Here is a 22,992-nt window from a genome sequence, read left to right as displayed (position 1 = left end):
AATATTATCTTATAAATTTATTTTACTGTAAAATGAGCAAATAAAAATCAGGGGTCACCGACTTCCTTTTCGCAGTATTGTCATAAATTTTACCCTACCCCCATTTTCTTGTGCATTTTTCAAACATAAAATGTCATAAGAAAATCATTTGATAAATCAATGAAATACACGTCTACCAGATAAATGTTAGCCCACAGCGACACTGACTGCACGCGAGTTTGTTAAGTGATAAGTTTGAGGCTGACTCTTTCCGATTAATTAAGTTGTAACCATAAATCTTAGCATGTGTTGTTCCAAAATCTGACCTCTACGGAAATGACGTTTCTTGTGTAAATTGGGAGCATGCATTTACTGGTCCATAGAATTTTTTTAAAATTTACACAATTATTTTAAAGGCATTTCTCAGCAAAATAACGAAAAAAAAGTCCTTGACTACCGACTTCGTTTTCGAGCTATGAAGTCGCAAAAATGATAATCTCGAATGGCGCTATGGGCGGCGTTTAACGTTGCGCATTTTCCCGCTTTTTTCTGACGTTACGCAAACGTCTTATTACTAAAACTGTGTATGCTGTTTGCAAATAGATATTTAGCCATTCCGTTTTAAAAAATCTAATATTTTCTAAAACATACTTTTATTCTTGTATTTCCAAATCATTATATTTCATAGTTGTCTTTATCACGTAAACATATGTGGTAATTTTCAAGTTACCTACTTAGATTGTACAATTGCGAGACAAAACACAATTAAGCCGCAGTGTATATACACGTACATATACAAATATTCGGTCGGAAATAATCTGATTTTACATTGTATACCGTGGTGAAAAGAAAGCCGTACATTTTTTTCGCATGAAATGTTAGGACATATTTCAAGATTTTTTTTTTAAGTATAATATACGGTGCAACTGGTGGTAAATTTCTTTGCATAGAGAATGTAACAATTTGCAATATATCTTTTTATGTGTCCTATCCAAGTTATGTTTGGTCGGGGCAATTAGTGTTCCCCCGCCCGTCCGTCCGTCAGTCCGAAATAGTGTCTGACGTATCTAAGAAAGTATTGACCCAGAGTAATCAAACCTCACAAGATTGTTATCAGTATTACCATTTGAGTATATAATGTTTTAACTTGACCTCACATAGTCAGACCGGTGTTATGGCCCTTGACGTAGTCGAAAATATACATAAAATTGTGTCGCATGTATCTCATTAAGTGCTTCAAGATTTTGTTACATTTATTTTAAAAAATGATAGAGACATGAAACCATGTAGGAATAATATGCAGCATGCAAAGTTGCAACATATTCGGGACTGAGCGACCGCCAGTTTACTTGCTTTTGCTATAATTTATCTTTTGGAACTACTGCATCTACAAACCTGCTACAGAGATGTTGTCAGTAATAAATGTTGAGCAAGTTGATACCGTTAGGAAGTTTGGAAACAATAACAGTTAAATTGTCGGTAAATCATTTCTACCTACAATACGAAACAAAACACAAACCTCAAATTTTAAAGTTTTTCATAATTTTTCATTTTTATTATGACAATGCGTTTGATAACTGCTATGCTATGTATCTTATACAGCAATGATATAAAATGTCTGATTGATAAATAAAATTTATACACATCAGCAGTCTTCAAAATATATAAGAATTTTGACATGCCTTTCATAATTCTCAAGCCTATACCCATTATCATATAGAAAAGACATTTAAGTATGTTTTCCGACTGCTTGCGAGCCCGTTGCGCATCTTCGTTTTTTCTTCCCGGAAGAATGCTCCAAAACAAGGCTATAATTTATGAATACTAATAAGCTTTGATAATGTGGCAGTTGAGTCTAATAAGTCCAGGGGTGTTCAAAGATAATCCATCACAGATCTATTGTAAAGCAAATATTGGATTTACCTGTATTGGAAAATAAACAGTGTCGATTGTATTGAGGTCAACTGCCACATTATCAAAGTTTATTAGTAGATGCAAACACCAACGATAATGTTTACAAACATAGGGAATTCAACATTTTTTTTTAACTCACAAAAACTTCATGAAAATCATTCTTATAATACAGGTAATAAATAGCTATACTACAAGTTTTTGGGGGGACAATTTAGGCCCTGCCGAAATAAATGTTTTCAAAACTTCATACGCAAATGTATTCAGTCAATCTTTTTTTCAGCATTGTATTAAGAATATAGACCTTATATATGACACTGTCAATTTGGAACTAAAAATCTTGTATATCTCATATTTTTCATGCAAATATAGTATAACTACCATCAAGGAAATACAAAAAATACAGTTATTTTGTGCAAGTGGTTCGTCTTTAAACGGGATATTCGTTTGAATGAATTTTAAAATCACGTGATCCCCGATTACGGAAAAGCGATAAACACGAAAGTAGGACAAAAACCACCCATGTCAGCCAAAGAATATATAAAAAATAATCATTTTTCTGCACATGTTTTGACTTCAAACGAATTTTGCACGGCTACTGTAATGTACGTCCGGTGTATCGCCCTCCCGCATCGCTCGGCGCCATTTTGTTTCTTAATAGAACGTAATGACGCGACGTTGCGAAGCGTAACGTTTGGCGTTCCGCCAGACGTCGCTGAATTATACCTTCTTCACCTTAATGCTACATTACAGAAACCACTTGACCTTTACAAAATTCACGTTTAGCACCACATATAGTGTGGACGCAAACGAGTTTAAAAAATAAATCCAAGTTAATGTAGCATTAAAAACGTAGTCTGAACACGGTATAAGTGTGCTTTCACGTTTGACATCATCAGAAATTTGTAAAACATTTGTTCCATTGAGGTCTGCTACCAAACATAATAAATTCAGTTTTGGAAGTATTCATTTTCAGTTTGATTATAACTGCGCACCTTTCAAGGTATCCGATCGCTTGTGATTCTACGAAAACAGATGTAGGACGAAAGCTTTTATTTGCTATATGATCATTCTCATAGCAAATTAGGGATCAAGAACGTTCTCCCTGACTAAACGCGGACGTCGTCAAAACAGCGGTATGTTATCACTAGGTAGCATTGACGTAACCGTTCGCACCTTTCGTTTTGCTGTTCATACGAAATGAACGTCATAATTTTCAATTGAAAAGAATAGGGCGAATGTCAATATAGGTTATTGTAACATAATAGAAAAAAAACCTTTGAAGATTTTCACAAAATAAATTTCATAATCGGACCGAGAATCACCAGGTAAACCCTTGTAAGATAACATTTTTGACGCATAAATTTGATGGATTTCAATGTTATTTTCATGTAGTGCGAGTCAAACAGCCAGTCAGAATTTAGAAGCTGAAGTAGATCTCTAATGCGCAACCCATGAGACGTTGAGTAGGTATTGTAGATAGCCCCAAGGAAGGCTGTTTGGTAGCCCTGTTTCGGCAGGTGGAGAATCATCTATTCGTCCATACAACAGTGAAAGGCGCTGACAACAATGCAAGGCACTGGATTTTTCTTCGCTGACCACACTGCAGCTGTTATATTTAACTGTTGTTGCTATCATTGCCAGCCTCTGGTGCTGGTTGTAGTGTTTCAAAAGAGTTCGACAGATCTGCGTGGCCTGGCGCTTAACCATAACCCTGCTACATTTCTATAATGAACTTGTCCATCCCTCAGTTTGGACAGTACCAGTAACTGTTTAAAGGGGTGCTTACAAAAAAAAAAAAACATACTGACTAACTGGCGAACAGTGCAGATCATGATCAGACTGCACGTATGATCTACACTGATCACAAAGGCAGAATCAGTCGAGACCAGCAGGCTAAAGATTAAAGATACAAAGTAGGACAGATTTGGTGAGCCTTATTCTGTTACGAATGTCACGTTGTTTCATGAAAATCCTTCAAAGTGTTTAGGAGATACAGAGCGGACAAAATGTTCGGGAAGGATGGAAGATGGAAGGACGGATAGAGACCATTCCTATAACCCCCAGTTAGTTGACCACTTGGCAATACTAAATACCAAATATCAAAGGTCTGGGTCTTATGGCTCTGGATGAGATTTTTCTATGTAAGTCAATGTGACACAAGGGACACCCTGGGCGTGGCATATATTGACCCCAAGGTCATGATTTGAACAATCTTGGTAGAGAACCACTAAAGCTTGCCACATATTACACGGCTACTAAACGCTAGCGCCACCACCAAATTGTGGTGATAAGGAAAAGAGCTATCAACATTTCCGTGGTGCAGCTATCGCCCGTTTCTACTTGTAAACAAGTGAGTAAAATTTATAATTTATCTTATATTTTCATTGATAGAACTTTTTTCGAAAATCGGAGAATGTAGTTCCGTGTAACAACACTTTTACAACAGGTTGGCCGTAATTTCATTAAAATATTATGCAAATTGTGGTGCCAGGAGCTTTTCTCCCGAATTTGACAGTGGCATATTTTCATATCGGCCAGTATTCGAACACCATTCCGATGATTAGACACACTGTAAGAACATACCTCGCATGCAAATTGTGTAGAAATGACTTACACGTATTCCCATACACCAAAGAATTACGAAAAACACAGTAAAAAGTTAAAACACGATTATTTTTGAAAGTGGTGGCTCTATCATTCAAGTGGTGGCGCTATACAGTAGTGGTGGCGCTGTTGTATATGGTTAGTGGCTGATATATTCAATTTTAATATATGAAAATGTCTGTCTGCAAGCCACGGAAATTTCTACAATAATTGATATTATCAATCTATCCCACACTATAACAAAATTACGTTACTCAACAAAATACATGTAGTAACCTCTACATGATCGCAAAATAATCTACATGTATATGGATTCAGATTGTAGATCTAAGCTCTATTGATTAATCATATTCAATCGATTGGAACTGAAAATGCATTGTACTCACTTTCAAGAAAGAATTGTGTCAGTAAGGTCTTTTGTTTACAATGGCATGCAAACGACATATAAAAACAAAGGGAAGTAACGTTCAGAATCTTAATATAACAAATAAATTCTACACTATCTTCAAATTATTTCCTGGGCACAAATCTTTGTTTGAAATAAAAGTATTGCTACTATTTTTCTTGACCTGAATTTAAAGTACACTTACGTTTGTATTTAAGTAGAATATTTAAAGGTTAGAAATAATTCTACACTAACGTTTTAAACAAAGGAAAATATTTACTTTGACTACAAGAGTCCCAAGGGTCTGTGAGTATTTTGTTCTTTTTTTTTCTTAGATAATGTTTCATCAAGGTGAATAAACTATGATCGTGTTTTTCTTTCTTTAATAACATAATTCCTTGCAGGAAAATTATCAGTTAAAGAATGTTGGTGTTTGTTTTGTTCCGGATGCGTCAGCAGTTCGTATTATTGAATACCGTAACAGCGCCACCACTACTGTATAGCGCCATCACTAGAGTTATAGCGCCACCACTTTTAAAAATCCTGGTATATTTTTTCTAACCTGAGATTCTATTATTCATGGTGTGTGCGTATATAGTTATTTATCATTTCTACACCATTTGCATGCGCAGGTATGTTCTTACAGTGTGTCTATTCATCAGAATGGTGTTCGAATACTGGCCGATATGAAAATGTGCCACTGTCGGATTCGGGAGAAAAGCTCCTGACACCACAACTTGCATATTATTTTAATGAAATCACAGCCAACCTGTAGTAAAACTGTTCTTACACGGAACTACATTCTCCGATTTTCGAAAAAAATCTATCAATAAAAATATAAGATAAAATATAAATTTTACTCACGTGTTTACAAGTAGAAACAGGTGATAGCTGCACCACGGAAATGTCGATAGCTCTTTTCGTTATCACCACAATTTGGTGGTGGCGCTAGCGTTTAGTAGCCGTGTATTAAGACTAAGCTCCTGGCCTTGAAAGTTTTTTCCCTATACAGGTCTATTTAAACCATGTGCCCCGAGGGGCGGCGCCAGTTTTAACTCCAAGGAGATAATTTGAACAATCTTGGTAAAGGACTACTACACGATGATACACATCAAATATCGAAGTCCTAGGCCATGTGGTTTTATACAAGATGATTTTCATAGTTTTCCCTATGTAAGTCTACATAAACCATGTGACTCCAAGGACGAGGCCATACTTTATCCTAGGGGGTAATCTGAACAATCTTGATAGAGGACTATTAGATGATGTTTCATACACAATATCAAAGCCCTAGGCCCTTTGGTTTTGTTAGAAGCAAATTCATTCAGTAATAACAGATAAAGTGATAATGCATCAAAATTATCCTGAAAGTCGAGGCAAAAGTGAGGAGCCATCAATCGTGAAATACTGGTACCAGAGTTATGGACCTTGTGTCATATGATGTGGGTGGAACAACTATTTTAAGTTTGAATCAAATCAATTTAGTAATAACTGAGATAAGAGTGAAAGTACATCTAAACTTTAACCTGAAATTCTAAGTATAAAGGGGAGATTATTCTTGAAATATTAGTGAAAAAGTTATGGCTTTTGAGTTATATGATGTGAGTGATGATGTTAAATGACCATTTAAAGTTTGAATCAAATCCATTTAGTAATAACTGAGATATGAGTGAAAGTGCATGAAAACTTTAACCTGAAATTCTAAGTAAAAAGGGGAGATAATTAATAAAATATTGGTGTGAGTGTTATGGCCCTTATGCCAGATGATGTGGGTGATAATGAGGAAAAACTATTTTAAGTTTAAAGCAAATCCATTAGGTAATTACAGAGATAGAGAAAAAAAGAGATAGTGTATATAAAAAGCGACCCAAAGGCGAGTAGGATAGTCCTCCATATACTTTGTATAGTTGAGCTAAAAATGAGACTTTTTAGATTAATTAACTAGATGCCCACGGGCAACATGTCGAGCCCGTCAGCTGTCAAAACGACAGGGAGCTGCACACGACACTCTGTCGCATTGAGGCAAACATTAATGCCAAATAAAAAAAAAATTGCAAAAAGTTACAATATAAGTTATTTGTAAATTAAAAAAAAAAAACAATCCACACAAAAATCCTTACTAGTTGAGATACTAGTAGGTCAAAATACACTTCAAAATTGGATGTAACTTGCATGTTGTACTACAGAAAAGTGGTCCTGATTTTTCCCTACGACCAGTAATAAAGTTACAATATAAGCTATTTATAGTAACAACAAAGGGAAGTAATTCTAGGTTCTTGCGCATGACACTCCGTCTCATGATAGTGAACAATTGTGCCAAGTTACATCAAAATCCCTCTATGCATGAAAAAGAAATGCTCCGGACAGTCGTTATTGAATTTGACCTTTGACCTCTAAGTGTGACCTTGACCTTTGAGATAGGAACCTGAGGTTTGCGCAAGACACTCCGTCTCACTAAAGTTAACATTCATGCCAAATATAAACAAGACTGCTCCATGCATGTCAAAGTTATGGTCCGGACAAACAAATCCGGACGAACACACGCACATACACCAAACAGCCATTTGGACAACTATGTCTTCCCTTCTGCAAGCTGGCTCGACAAAAACCAGAGCTGCTTTTGAGAAAAGCACATGTCTTCCACAACTGCCTAATCATCTGAATAGTAAGTCAGTTTTCATAAACAAATGTACTGTTTACTCACTACAAATACACTTTTGAAGAGTAAAAAGGCCAGTTTTGGGTAGTTCAAGAGCCATAATTATTAAGTGCCTAGGGGGATTCGGCTAGTAATCAAACTTGGCAGAGGACTTATTCGCAAATACAAATTTTTCAAGTTTGGTGAAGATCAGATGAGAAATGTTCAACTTAGTGATAGTACATAACTATTTTGAGTTTCAAGTCCAAAGCTTTAATAGTAACAGAGATATTTGACTTTATCAAAAACTTTAGCCAAAAATTCTAAGTTAAAAAGGGGCATAATTCTGTCAAAATTCAAATCAGAGTTATGGGATTGTGTCTCCTGGTGTAGACGTTGACAGTAAACAAGTATTTTAAGTTTCAAGTCAAAAGCTTTAATAGTAACAGAGATATTTGACTTTATCAAAACTTTTAACAAAAAAAATCTTAAGTATAAAAAGGGACATAATTCTGTCAAAATTTGAATCAGAGTTATGGGGATTGTTTCACCTGGTGTAGACTTTGACAGTAAACAAGTATTTTAAGTTTCAAGTCAAAAGCTTTGATAGTAACAGATAGACTTTATCAAAAACTTTAGCCAAAAATTCTAAGTTAAAAAGGGGCATAATTCTGTCCAAATTCGAATCAGAGTTATGGGATTGTGTCTCCTGGTGTAGATTTTCATAGTAAATAACTGCTTTTGAGTTTCAAGTCGAAAGAGATATTTGACTTTATCAAAAATTTTAACAAATAATTCTGTCAAAATTGAAATCAGATTTATGGGGATTGTTTGTCCTGGTGTAGACTTTGATGGTAAACAAGTATTTTAAGTTTCAAGTCAATAGCTTTGATAGTAACAGAGATATCTGACTTTATCAAAAACTTTAACCAAAAATTCTAAGTTAAAAAGTCAAAATTCAAATCAGAGTTATGGGGATTGTTTCTCCTGGTGTAGACTTTGATAGTTTCGAGTCAATTGCTTTAATAGTATAACAGAAATATTTGACTTTATCAAAAACTTTAAGCCGACGCCGGGGCCAGTACAATAGCTCTACTTTTTCTTCGAAAAGTCGAGCTAAAAAGGCTGATTTTCAAGGGCCGTAATTCCAAAGTGGTTTGGCTAGCAATAAAACTTCATTATGGACTTATGGTCATGCAGACACATTTTGTTCAAATCTGGTGCAGACTGCATGAGAAATGTTTGATTTAAGATTGCGGACAAGATTTGTGACAGACGGACAGACAGCAGTAAATCAGTGATGTGGGAGACATAATTTTTTGTCCATTACAGCCACGCAAGAACACTACCTTAATCAAATTGTGAGTATACTCTTCAAAAAGGAGGTGATTACTGGAAATTTTGATGAAAATGATGACATAGTATTAGCAAAAATAATTGGACTGGTTAATGGCACACAAATCTCGTCATTTTATTTGAGCTAATATGCATCTGTCAATGGTAAATATTGTAATAAATAAGAGAAATAATGTTTAAAGTTTATTTAGAGAAATCATCATAGACACAACAAAACTACATTACAAAATTTGCAACACAAAGGCATAATAAGTTTCATAAAGTACATTTGATTTAGAGGCTTCTTGCATTAAGAGACCAGTTTTTCAGATCCCTTTTATGTTATCAAAGAAGAAATTATTTTGAATAAAGAGAACATGTCTTTTCCTTCAATTTGGTGGTCTCTTTATGCAAGCTGTACTGTAGTTTATTCAGTTCAGTTTCAGTGTAAAATTCAGTTCAGTTCAGTTTGGTTCCAGTTTCAAATTCAGTTCAGTTTCTGTTTCAAATTCAGTTCAGTTCAGTTTGGTTCCAGTTTAAAATTCAACTCAGTTCAGTTTCAGTTTAAAAATCCAATTCAGTTCAATTCAATTCAATTTTATTAAGGCATATAAGATCCAGTTATAACAGAAATACAAAGTGGTACAGAAATCAAAAATATTTGAATTAATAAATATGCAGTAAACCCTTATATGTTTGTACTTTACAATTGTAATCAAGCTAATATATAAATATCAGGGAAAAAAGACGATCTTTCTGCCTGGGATTAACCATAAAGTAACAATTTCACTTATTTCCAATGGAGTCCCTTAGCTTTCAATAATATGTAAGTATAGTGAAGTAGAATTTACATGCACTATTATATTTTTAGTAATTAAAATTTAACAGTTTTCTTTAATATAAATAATTAGGTAGCTTAAAACATAAAAAAAATCTTTATAAATATTATCTTGTATACACCTGAATTAACTGTACAAAAATCTAAACAGATATAAAATTAAATGTCTAGTTATCACTGAGAAACTTATCACTAAGAAAAATATCACAAAGTTAATTTTATACAAGAGTTGAAATGGAATTTTGTCTTCTTGCTCCTTAAAAGTTTGGGGTTTATATACATTACTTATAGTTTTAAATTAAACATTTTTATTCTGAAAGTCATGAAATATTTACAAAAAATGTTCCAGGCATTGGACAGAAAGCTATATTAGCTTACAGTAAAGGTTGTCTTCTCCTTACTTTACTATTAAAAGGTAACATTATACCCCTTAATAAATTTTGAACAAAAGTATTTAACAAATAGTAACAAACTTAAACAAAATCAAAGAAAGTAAAAACTTGTCAACCTTGGAAAGTCTTGAGCTAGAAGTCTGTTGTGTATTTTTAATCAAGGAAATGGCTAAATAATAAACAAGAACAACTAAAGTGTTTCTTTAGGCAGACTGTAAAAAGAGGGCATTAAGGCTTAAAGCTATAATATAACATTTTAACAAATGAAAAAATTTACAAGTTTGAATATATTAATTTTCTTAAATATAGAGTAAAATAACACAATTCGAATTTCCAATTACAACTGTCATTTTTTACTTAAGATAATGAACATTATAGTACCAAATTTATCATGAGTATAGGTCACTGCTTGAAATTTTTCTTTAACATATGAAAACCCTTGGCAGGCCTTCCCAGTTTTTCCAAGTAGTGTCATAGCAAGTATGACTGTTTAGGGTACAGTTTCTTGAACACTGGTAAAAGAATACTTTTTAGAAGAAACTCAGCTGAATAATGTCCTAGTTATTTTTGTGCACAGTAGAGCCGAGACAAGAACTGGAAAATCAACTTGTCTTCCATAACGGGCAACCAAAATCACTTTAGGATCTTTTCAAGCCAAGTACACAATTTCTCTAAAGTCGACTTAATTCCAGGTACAGATGTGTTGGACTATTGTGCTTTTTATCATCATCATGTCTGAATATTCCATGCAATCCTGGTGATCCTTTGTGCCTCTGGTGAAATTTCCTTTTTAGGTGTGACAAAGATATTCTGTGCTACAGCGATTTGTTGTGGTATGCGGCTGTGGCATCTTCCCATATTGAACTATATAAAAGAAATATCTCAATTAACTGTATATCACTCTAAAAAAAACTATGTGTAAAACCGACAAGCACTTAGACAAAATGTATAAAACTCAAAACAGACAAATCTTTATCAAATTGATATTAAAGAAGCAGGAACAAGTTTTATTTCTTTAATTGGTTGAAAACCAATGAATTTCCATTAATTGAAAATCAATTTCATGTATATAAAGCTATGAAACAAAATATTAAATGTTATCTTCACCAAAACACAATACTACTAAAATAGTTCTGTATGGAATCAATTCTCTGGATAATTTTTAAAGAAGACCTTCAAAGGATCATCCCTGTGAAGTTTCATCAAAACTGGTTTGGTGGTTGAGATGTTGTTTGAAGGAAAGTGTGGACAGATGGACGCCGGACAGTTAGCGATCACAATAGCTCACCCTGAGCCTTTGGCTCAGGTGAGCTAAAAAGCATCAGAAGCAACTTACTTAGGTCAATGGTTTCTAGGTCAACAGTGATAATTGTTGCCTCCCCTAGTTCTGTAGGACTGAAGTTGCTACGAGGAAGTGCATCAAAATCAACATCCTTTTCAGCCAATTCCTGTAAAGGAAATTGAAGAAAATCTATTATGTTGCAATAATTAATTTCTGTATGCTCCACTTCAGAAAATTTACCAGCTATATCTTTAGTTAGTTGCAATCTTTATTTTGTAAAAAAGGCCTAAGAAAAGATGATACAGATCTACTTCAGAAAAATTTGCCCTTGCAGAGATCAGTTTTCTCTACATGGATGTTGTTAACACTGATAATACTATAACACAAGTCCTTATATAAAGTGCAGGTCATCAGTTTAATATTGTATGACCAGTCTGTATTAATGTTGTATGACCAGTCTGTATTCACTACATACTGGGCAAATAAGTCAAAACATTAGGAATTAAAGTGTGAAATTTTATTTCTGGCAATAGTTTTGACTGATTTAATCATATTTTATTGCTCTTTGATATATTATTACAATTACAATTCAAACATACATAATCAAAGGGCAAAAGGGTCGGACAACAAGTTCTGACAACATTAGACAGACTGTCCTTCCCATAAGCTGTAGTTAGAAAAAACGAACACACAAAAAAAAAAAAACATATACACTCGAGCAATAATATACTACAGATGGCGGATGTACAAATGTTTATAAGAGTAAAAAGTAATGAAGATGAGAGCACTTATTCATGATGAAAAAAAAAGAAAAATGAACACAGAAGAATAATACAAAGAAAGAAAAAAACACTTTCGATGTGATGACATGAGTTTCTCTGTCTGTCTGCGACTGTCACGAGATGTTAAACGTTTATATAATTTTGAACAATGGTGGATTAATTTAGTCAGATATTAGTAAGATGTTGTTTGGTCTGTTGTTAATATTATGTATTATTTAAACCTTTCTGCATGTTTTATGAACTTTTGCACTTAGTTGAATATCTCTGAATTTTCCTCCATTGTTAAATCTTCTTTACCAAATAATAATGCGTTAGTACTTAGGGGATAATAAGGGCTTGTGGATGTAAATAATTGGTGTCTTTGATCTCGGAAACGATTGCATTTAAAAAAGAAATGCTCAGCATCTTCAATGCCATAGCCACATTCAGACTGAGCTGAATCTGATTATTGACTGGTAAGCCATTAATTAAGTACAGACTATTATTCCCATCATATTATTCACTGGTCAACAGTTTGTAGAAAAAATTATAAAAACTAATTTCTGAATTAATATGATAAAACACATTTAACGAGTGGCTAGGCAATAAATAGTCAAAACTGTTGCCCTTGGTCTTTCATACTTGACTATTAACCAGCTGGCCATTAACCCTTATCCTGCTGGACACAAATCTGCTTTAGCTACCAGTGTAGATAATGATCAACCTGTATATCTGTGCAGTCTGATCAAGATCTGAACTGTTTGCCATTCAGTCAGAAACTTTTTGGTTAGCACCCCTTTTTAACAGTTTATTATAGAAAATTAGCAGGGTAAGGGTTAAACTAGTGTATATTGTATATTCAGCTGTCCAGTATTTCTCCTGTTACTGACCTATCCTCTGTCAACAGACAACAATTTTCTCATATGATGCTATATGGGTAAGAAATGACTTGAGACATATTTCTTTCAGTCAAATTCATATGTAGAATATTCCCATCTAAATTTCTAGGCTTGATTTATACTCAACATTTGCACAATGATGTAAGAAAGTAATGTTTAAAAAATCACCTGACTTCTATAGTCAACTGTGTGCACTGGTAAGTGATCGTCTCCATTTCGTGTTTTTCCCCTCGCATGACAGTGCAAGTCCTGCTTTAAGTTAACCTAACAGACAAATGGGTAAATGTCAACAAAACCTTAAAAGTTGAATACTGTTACTTATCTAAATTAAAATATAAAACTATTATGCATAAAATTTAATATTACTTGTTTTTACTTTCTTCCTATTATGAATGCTGAAGAAACATCCAGTCTGCATGATAATATCTTTTGATGGTTATACCACTAAATGCTTCCATACACAATAGTTATAGTTCTGTTCTAGCTTTTTAAAGATATACTTACTTCTACGAAGAATCGGGAACTCTAAAATGCCTGGACCAATTTGGCTAGTTATCAAACTTGGCCGAGGTCTCAAGGTCAAACACATTTTGTTCAAGTTTGGTGAAGATCGGATGAGAAATGTTTGATTAAGAGTGCGGACAAGAGTAAAAAGGCCGATTTTTCGATAATTCAAGGGCCGTAACTCCAAGACGCCTGGACCGATTTGGCTATTTATCGAACTTGGCCGAGGTCTCATGGTCAAACACATTTTGTTCAAGTTTGGTGAAGACCGGATGAGAAATGTTTAAGAGTGCGGACATGAGTAAAAAGGCCAATTTTTCGATAATTCAAGGGCCGTAACTCCAAAATGCCTGGGCGGATTTGGCTTTGTGACAGACACACACACACACAGACTGGAGTAAATCAATCATATAATGTCTCCCACACCACTGTGTGGTGGGAGACATAACAAGTCAACAACAAAAATAAAGTAACCAAACTGAGACTAACAATAACATGTGAAAACATTTCATATTCTACAGAGGTACATTGCGTTGTCCACAACCCCAACAATATATTTTACAGGGGTACATTGAGTTGTCCCCATCCCCACAATATATTCTACAGGAGTAAACAGAGTTGTCCCCATCCCCCACAATATATTCTACAGGAGTACACTGAGTTGTCCCCATCCCCAACAATATATATTCTACAGAAGTACATCAAGTTGTCCCATCCCCCACAATATATTCTACAGGGATACATTGTGTTGTCCCCATCCCCCCACAATATATTCTACAGGAGTACCTGGAGTTGTCCCATCCCCCACAACATATTCTACAGGGGTACACTGAGTTGTCCCATCCCCCACAATATATTCTACAGGGGAACATTGTGTTGTCCCCATCCCCCACAATATATTCTACAGGAGTACATAGAGTTGTCCCCACCCCCCACAATATATTCTACAGGGGTACACTGAGTTGTCCCATCCCCCACAATACATTCTACAGGGGTACACTGAGTTGTCCCATCCCCAACAATATATTCTACAGGGGTACACTGAGTTGTCCCATCCCCCACAATACATTCTACAGGGGTATATATTTGTGTCTGCTGAATAAGCTTTACATCACTCACCCTTTCCATTAGAAAAGCACCATGGTGATCGTTTCATACACATTTATTGTCCAATTGTCTGACCAGGTCCATTTCTCCACCACTAAATGTATGTACCACATGTCCAATGGCTAATTACACTCTTGACAACTTTCCTACTGTGTGTGAGCTGTAAAAAGTTTGAAAATTTGATAGCCATATAAGAAAATCTTACCACACCTTATTATATAGTTAGGCCGTAAAAAAAATCTTTGTTTTCGGTAACATGCTAAAAAAAAATTAGGGAATGTAGGTCTGAAACAAGAGCTGTCACTAATGGTGACAAATGCCCCCGCAGCACCTTGACCTTTGACCTGGTGACCTTGACCTATGACCTGGTGACCCCAAAGTCAGTAGGGGTCGTGTACTCAATAAGTACTATCAGCATGTGAAGTTTGAAGGTCCTGGGTGCAGTGGTTCACGAGTAAAGTGCCTTCATGCAAAAAGTTAACGTTATGACGAATGAACTAACGAACGAACGAATGAACAGACGGACAGTTGAAAACTAATATGCCTCCCTTTGGGGGGCATAAAATTTTTTTTGGGAATTATTTTTTATTAAGGGAGACTTTTCGGAAATCATTTTTGTGTTAAAAAAAAATAAAAATGAATACAAACAAGAGGGTCATGATGACCCTGGATCGCTCACCTGAGTAATATGAGCTACATGTTTCAAATGTCAAACTGATAATTTTTAGAAATTTTTTGGAAGATTTTCAGATGTACAATCAAGTAACCCCTGGGGCTGGGCCAATTTTACCCCAGGGGTCATGATTTGAACAAAGTTTGTAGAAGTCTACTAGGCAATGTTACATATCAAATATCTAAGATCTAACCCTTCTGGTTTATTTTTAGCAAATTTATGAAGATTTCCCGGGGGGGGGGGGGGGGGGGGGGGTCAAGATTTGAACAAATTTTGTAGAGGTCCTTTAGGCAATGCTACATGTCAAATATCTAAGCTCTATGCCTTCTGGTTTATTTTAGAACATTTTGAAGATTTTTCTATGTACAATCAAGTAACCCAAAGGGGCAGGGTCAATTTGACCCCGGGGGTCATGATTTGAAATTTTGTAGAAGTCTACTAGGCAATGCTACATGTCAAATAACTAAGATTTAGGCCTTCTGATTTATTTTTAGAAATTTTTTGAAGATTTTCCTATATAAAATCAAGTGACCCCTGGGACAGGGTCAATTTTGAGCCGGGGGTCATGATTTGAACAAATTTTGTAGAGGTCCAATAGGCAATGCTACATGTCAAATATCTAAGCTCTAGGCCTTCTGGTTTATTTTTTAATTTTTTGGAAGATTTTCCTATAGAAATCTATGTAAAATCAAGTGACCCCTGGGGCGGGGTCAATTTTGACCCCGGCGTTATGATTTGAACAACTTTAGTAGAGGTCCACTAGACAATGCTACATGTCAAATAACTAAGCTCTGGAGCTTCTGGTTTCTCAGAAGAAGATTTTTTTACATTTTCCTATGAAAAATCAAGTGACCCTGGGGTGGGGTCAATTTTGACCCCGGGGTCATGACTTGAACAAACTTGGTAGAGGACCACTAGGCAATGCTTCACACCAAATATATCTAAGCTCTAGGGATTCTGGTTTTTGAGAAGAAGATTTTTAAAGTTTTTCCTTTCGGTTGCCATGGCAACCAGAGTTCTGCATGGAATTCAATTCTTTGAACAATTTTTAAAGAAAACCTGGCCAAAATTGGCCTGTTGTTTAGGAGGAGATGTTGTTTAAAGGAAAGTGTGGACGGATGGACGCCGGACGGTGAGCAATCACAATAGCTCACCCCGAGCACTTTGTGCTCAGGTGAGCTAATAAAAGGGTTATGCCTTTAGAGCATCAGTAAGGTGATTTTTAACATCACTGACCATGTTTAAAGCATAAAATGTACCATTTTGCAACTTTTTGTCAAAAAGTTGAAAAAACTAGAAAATGCTTTTGTAAAAAAGCGCATGTCTCCCCCAATGGAAAGTCCTATAGGCAAGAAGTCAATAGGGGTCAGGAGCGAAAGTCGAAGAGACACTGATGGTTGGCTGCAATCGGGATCATCCACTTGGCATGTCCAGTCATCCCGCTAAATTTCAACACTCTTGGCCTAGTGGTTCTCAAGTCACTGTTCAGGCTCCTGTGACCTTGACCTTTGATCAAGTGACCTCAAAATAAAGAGGGGTCATCTACTCTGCATGTCCAATCATCCTGTTAAGTTTCAACATTGTAGGTCAAGTGGTTCTTAAGTTATTTCCAAAAAATGATTTTACATGAACAGGCCACTGTGACCTTGACCTTTGACGGAGTGACCCCAAAATCAATAGGGGTCATCTACTCTTCATGACCAATCATCCTATGAAGTTTCAACATTCTGGGTCAAGTGGTTCTCTAGTTATTGATCGGAAATGGTTTTCAATGTTCAGGCCCATGTGACCTTGACCTTTGACGGAGTGACCCCAAAAACAATAGGGGTCATCTACTCTGCATGTCCAATCATCCTATGAAGTTTCAACATTCTGGGTTGAGAGGGTCTCAAGTTATTGATCGGAAATGGTTTTCCATGTTCAGGCCCCTGTGACCTTGACCTTTCACAGAGTGACCCCAAAATCGTAAGGGGTCATCTTCTCTGCATGACCAACCATCCTATTTAGTTTCAACATTCTACTTTGCATGCACAATCATCCTATGAAGTTTCAACATTCTGGGTCAAGAGGTTCTCTAGTTATTGATCGGAAATGATTTTCCATGTTCAGGCCCCTGTGACCTTGACCTTTGATGGAGTGACCCCAAAATCAATAGGGGTCATCTACTCTTCATGACCAATCATCCTATGAAGTTTCAACATTCTGGGTCAAGTGGTTCTCTAGTTATTGATCGGAAATGGTTTTCAATGTTCAGGCCCCTGTGACCTTGACCTTTGACGGAGTGACCCCAAAATCAATAGGGGTCATTTACTCTTCATGACCAATCATCCTATGAAGTTTCAACATTCTGGGTCAAGTGGTTCTCTAGTTATTGATCGGAAATGGTTTTCCATTTTCAGGCCCCTGAGACCTTGACCTTTGATGGAGTGACCCCAAAATCAATAGGGGTCACCTACTCTTCATGACCAATCATCCTATGAAGTTTCAACATTCTGGGTCAAGTGGTTCTCTAGTTATTGATCGGAAATGGTTTTCAATGTTCAGGCCCCTGTGACCTTGACCTTTGATGGAGTGACCCCAAAATCAATAGGGGTCATCTACTCTTCATGACCAATCATCCTATGAAGTTTCAACATTCTGGGTCAAGTGGTTCTCTAGTTATTGATCGGAAATGGTTTTCAATGTTCAGGCCCCTGTGACCTTGACCTTTGACGGAGTGACCCCAAAAACAATAGGGGTCGTCTACTCCAGCAGCCCTACAACCCTATGAAGTTTGAAGGTTCTAGGTCAAATGGTTCTCCAGTTATTGCTCGGAAATGAAGTGTGACGTACGGACGGAAGGACGGACGGACAGGGCAAAAACAATATGTCTCCTGGGGGAGACATAAATATTCTCCAAGGCGATAAATTCATTTAGGGTCAGGCCAAACATTTAGGGTCAATTGTTATACCAGAAACAATTTTTTTTTACACCTTATCCAGTCCTGTTTAACTGCTATAATCTACTACATAGTAATTCTGAATTCAAGTTACTTTCTTAAGAACAAAGTATATTAAATTGTTTGTTGCAACATAATTACTATAACAGAGTGCATCAAGGACCTGTCTCTTGGTTCCTGAAACAATTTATTTTAAGATAAAATCCATATCACATCTAAAATCTTCAATACAAAAAACCAGAGCTACCGGTATCAGAGGACAGCAATGCTTGACTGTTCAACAGCCTCGTCAAAATGCAAAACAGGGTTATAGAACCCATACAATGCATATCAACTCATGAAAGAAGGGAAGTGTATGATGTTTAAATCAATTAGTGGGTACTGAGATAAACAGCTTACATACAAAACCTTCAGCAAAATTTTTCTTAAGTCAAAAAAGGAGCATAATTTTGTAAAAAGTAAGATAGTGTTATGAAACCTGTGCAATGTAAGTCAGTTTATCAAAGTGAAATAGTGTGTAAAGTTTCAATTATTCCCACAATTAGTTACTGAGGTACAAGCTTGCATACAAAAACAACTAAACTGGGACGCCAATGCAGTCAAACGGCTGTGTCCAAAAGCTCTACCATTTCTTTGAATAGCTAAGCTAATAAGTGCACTTGCTAACATATATAGTAATTTAATAGGTAACAATACAAATTGTTGAAACATGATACCTACAAGTTAAACTGTCAAATCCACAATTCTGCAGTGTCCGCAGCACAAAACAATTCACTCCTTTTCCAAGAATGGGTATTTTGCTGTCAGGCTGTATCTAACTTTGCCACTTGGGGTAAATGACTACCTGGCTGATGAATGCCACATATTTCCTGGTATTGCTTCTTGTTGGCTGTAAACATAAATTAATCTGTTGTTAATTAGTGTTGTAGAACTTTTCCATTTGTGTTTCAGCTCTACAATGGCCATTTGTTACACTTAAAGATCACTGGTGGTTAATCAAATTTGGTCAATTAATGAATTCATTCAAAACTTTATCAGGTGATCATTTATACTTATTTCTGTTCAGCCAGTTCTTAATACACATCACCTTTTCACTGGAAGTATTCGTAAAATTTGATTTCCTTATCCTGGTTGCCAAACCAAGACAGCATTATTTTAGTGTAAGTATAAATTAAATAAACATTTTTTCCTAAGGAATCATATGAATATAAGCACAATTACTACCACAATTTGTCTATCTCGGTTGCGCAAGACTAGAAATTATGTTGAAATCAAAAGAAATAACTTTTTAAAAACTTTTATATAAAAGGGAGGTAATTACAAATTTTCACAAAAAGTAACTAGAGCTATCACAAAAGGTGATGAATGTACCCCCCGCATGCACTGACACAGTACATTGCAATTTGACACACACAAGACTGCATAATTATGTGGACTGTATGTATATAGACTGTATGTATACAGTATAGTAACAAAAAAACAAAGTCCCATAACTATGCAGAATATTTATCTAAAAGAATGTAACATGCCCCATGCACAACTAGGGTTGGTACTGATCACTTGTGTGAAGTTTCATTAAATTGTGTGCAAGCGTTTGGTAGATCAGGCACGCACAAGATTGCATATGCAGACTGTATGTACATAGTATGTTAACAAGAAAGAAAGTCCCATAACTCTGCAATTTTTGTCGCTGAAAGAACCTAACATGTCCCATGCACAACTACTGTTGTTACTGATCAGTTGTGTGAAGTTTCATTAAATTGTGTCAAGGGGATGAGGAGAGATGGTGCCCACAAGATTGTGTCTATGTCTATAGTATAGTAACAAAAAAACAAAGTCCCATAACTCTGGAAAAAAAATTTCTGAAAGAACCTAACATGCCCCATGCACAACTACTGTTGTTACTGATCACTTGTGTGAAGTTTCATTAAATTGTGTCAAGGGGATGAGGAGAGATGGTGCGCACAAGATTGTGTCTATGTATATAGTATAGTAACAAAAAACAAAGTCCCATAACTCTGCAAAAAATTTTTCTAAAAGAACCTAACATGCCCCATGCACAACTACTGTTGGTACAGATCACTTGTGTGAAGTTTCATTAAATTGTGTCCAGGGAATGAGGAGAGATGGTGCGAACAAGATTGTGTCTATGTATATAGTATAGTAACAAAAAACAAAGTCCCATAACTCTGCAAAAATTTTTTCTAAAAGAACCTAACATGCCCCATGCACAACTACTGTTGGTACAGATCACTTGTGGGAAGTTTCATTAAATTGTGTCCAGGGAATGAGGAGAGATGGTGCGAACAAGATTGTGTCTATGTATATAGTATAGTAACAAAAAAACAAAGTCCCATAACTCTGCAAATTGTTTTTCTAAAAAAAACCTAACATGCCCCATGCACAACTACTGTTGGTACTGATCACTTGTGTGAAGTTTCATTAAATTCTGTCAAGGGGATAAGGAGAGATGGTGCGCACAAGATTGCGTCTACGGACAGACGGACAGACGACCAGACGGACAGACAGACAGACGGACAGACAGACAGACAGACAACCTGAAACCAGTATACCCCCCCTTACAACTTTGTTGTCGGGGGGTACAACTAGAGCTATCACTAAAGGTGATGAATGTACCCCCCGCATGCACTGACACAGTACATTGCAATTTGACGCACACAAGATTGCATAATTATGTGGACTGTATGTATACAGTATTGTAACAAAAAACAAAGTCCCATAACTATGCAGAATATTTATCTTAAAGAATGTAACATGCACCATGCACAACTAGGGCTGGTACTGATCACTTGTGTGAAGTTTCATTAAATTGTGTGTAAGGGTTTGGTAGATTAGGCACGCACAAGATTGCATATGCAGACTGTATGTACATAGTATGTTAACAAGAAACAAAGTCCCATAACTCTGTAATTTTTGTCGCTGAAAGAACCTAACATGCCCCATGCACAACTACTGTTGTTACTGATCACTTGTGTGAAGTTTCATTAAATTGTGTCAAGGGGATGAGGAGAGATGGTGCGCACAAGATTGTGTCTATGTATATAGTATAGTAACAAAAAAACAAAGTCCCATAACTCTGCAAATTATTTTTCTGAAAGAACCTAACATGCCCCATGCACAACTACTGTTGTTACTGATCACTTGTGTGAAGTTTCATTAAATTGTGTCAAGGGGATGAGGAGAGATGGTGTGCACAAGATTGTGTCTATGTACATGTATATAGTATAGTAACAAAAAAACAAAGTCCCATAACTCTGGAAAAAAAATTTCTGAAAGAACCTAACATGCCCCATGCACAACTACTGTTGTTACTGATCACTTGTGTGAAGTTTCATTAAATTGTGTCAAGGGGATGAGGAGAGATGGTGCGCACAAGATTGTGTCTATGTATATAGTATAGTAACAAAAAACAAAGTCCCATAACTCTGCAAAAAATTTTTCTAAAAGAACCTAACATGCCCCATGCACAACTACTGTTGGTACAGATCACTTGTGTGAAGTTTCATTAAATTGTGTCCAGGGAATGAGGAGAGATGGTGCGAACAAGATTGTGTCTATGTATATAGTATAGTAACAAAAAACAAAGTCCCATAACTCTGCAAAAATTTTTTCTAAAAGAACCTAACATGCCCCATGCACAACTACTGTTGGTACAGATCACTTGTGTGAAGTTTCATTAAATTGTGTCCAGGGAATGAGGAGAGATGGTGCGAACAAGATTGTGTCTATGTATATAGTATAGTAACAAAAAAACAAAGTCCCATAACTCTGCAAATTGTTTTTCTAAAAAAAACCTAACATGCCCCATGCACAACTACTGTTGGTACTGATCACTTGTGTGAAGTTTCATTAAATTCTGTCAAGGGGATAAGGAGAGATGGTGCGCACAAGATTGCGTCTACGGACAGACGGACAGACAGACAGACAGACGGACAGACAGACAGACAGACAACCTGAAACCAGTATACCCCCCTTACAACTTTGTTGTCGGGGGGGTACAATAAAATATACATTTCCAATAGGGATCTATGTCTAGGTAATAGGTCTTTTTATTACTAAAATAAATCTCTAACAGAATATATGAACAAGAGCTGTCACAGGAGACAGCGCGCTCGACTATTTCGATGCTGGATAATGAACTGGGCACATCTGAGAAAACTAGAGCTGTCACTGGAGTGTTTAATGACTCCAACTGTGAATGAACAAACAATAGAAAACAGGAGTTGTATTTTATACATTTCTTTGACCAGCACATAGATCCACAGTATATTTCCACTAAACACATCAACTTAACATAATCAATACTCTCGGATTTAAATGTTGTGAATTATTTAAAATAAGATACACCAAAATGTGACTCATTTATCGTCAGACTGCTAGCAAGCAATAAAGTTTCTTATGAAGTCAGCTGCTGGAAGTACCTTGATACGGTTGTCAGGAAAGGAAACAGTACTTTTAATAAAGCGGCTGATTAACCAGTTTAATACGATTTCAAACAAATGATTAACCGGTTTCAAAATTTTTAAATCATCCCAGCCCTACTAAAAAAAGAAATACTTATTTGTCTGTTGCTAATTAACACTGAAGAACATCAAAATTTCATATATACCTAAGAGATGAAGATCTGTCTGGATACGGGCATACTCCATGAACTTCCATAATGTCGACCATACCATTATGTGCTTCTGAAGATTCCTGGATAGAAATATCTCATGAACAAA

At 35.9% G+C, this 22,992-nt stretch overlaps 1 long non-coding RNA gene across 2 annotated transcripts; it reads right to left on the bottom strand.

Moving 5' to 3' along the window:
• Positions 1-9,046: 9,046 nt before the first annotated feature.
• On the bottom strand, positions 9,047-22,978 carry LOC123528275 (uncharacterized). Of its 2 annotated transcripts, none has more exons than XR_008369322.1 (6): positions 22,881-22,978; positions 18,967-19,139; positions 14,651-14,798; positions 13,196-13,291; positions 11,422-11,533; positions 9,047-10,949 (listed from the first exon to the last, which is right to left on the bottom strand). It is a non-coding gene; the product is annotated as an uncharacterized LOC123528275 (long non-coding RNA). The 2 variants fall into 2 exon arrangements; XR_008369323.1 differs by having other exon boundaries at positions 18,971-19,139.
• Positions 22,979-22,992: the final 14 nt, after the last annotated feature.

Source organism: Mercenaria mercenaria, unplaced genomic scaffold, assembly GCF_021730395.1.
Source record: "Mercenaria mercenaria strain notata unplaced genomic scaffold, MADL_Memer_1 contig_3729, whole genome shotgun sequence".
NCBI classification, from domain to species: domain Eukaryota; kingdom Metazoa; phylum Mollusca; class Bivalvia; order Venerida; family Veneridae; genus Mercenaria; species Mercenaria mercenaria.
Note: the sequence above shows the minus strand (reverse complement) of the source record. Positions and strands in the feature narration are given on the sequence as shown.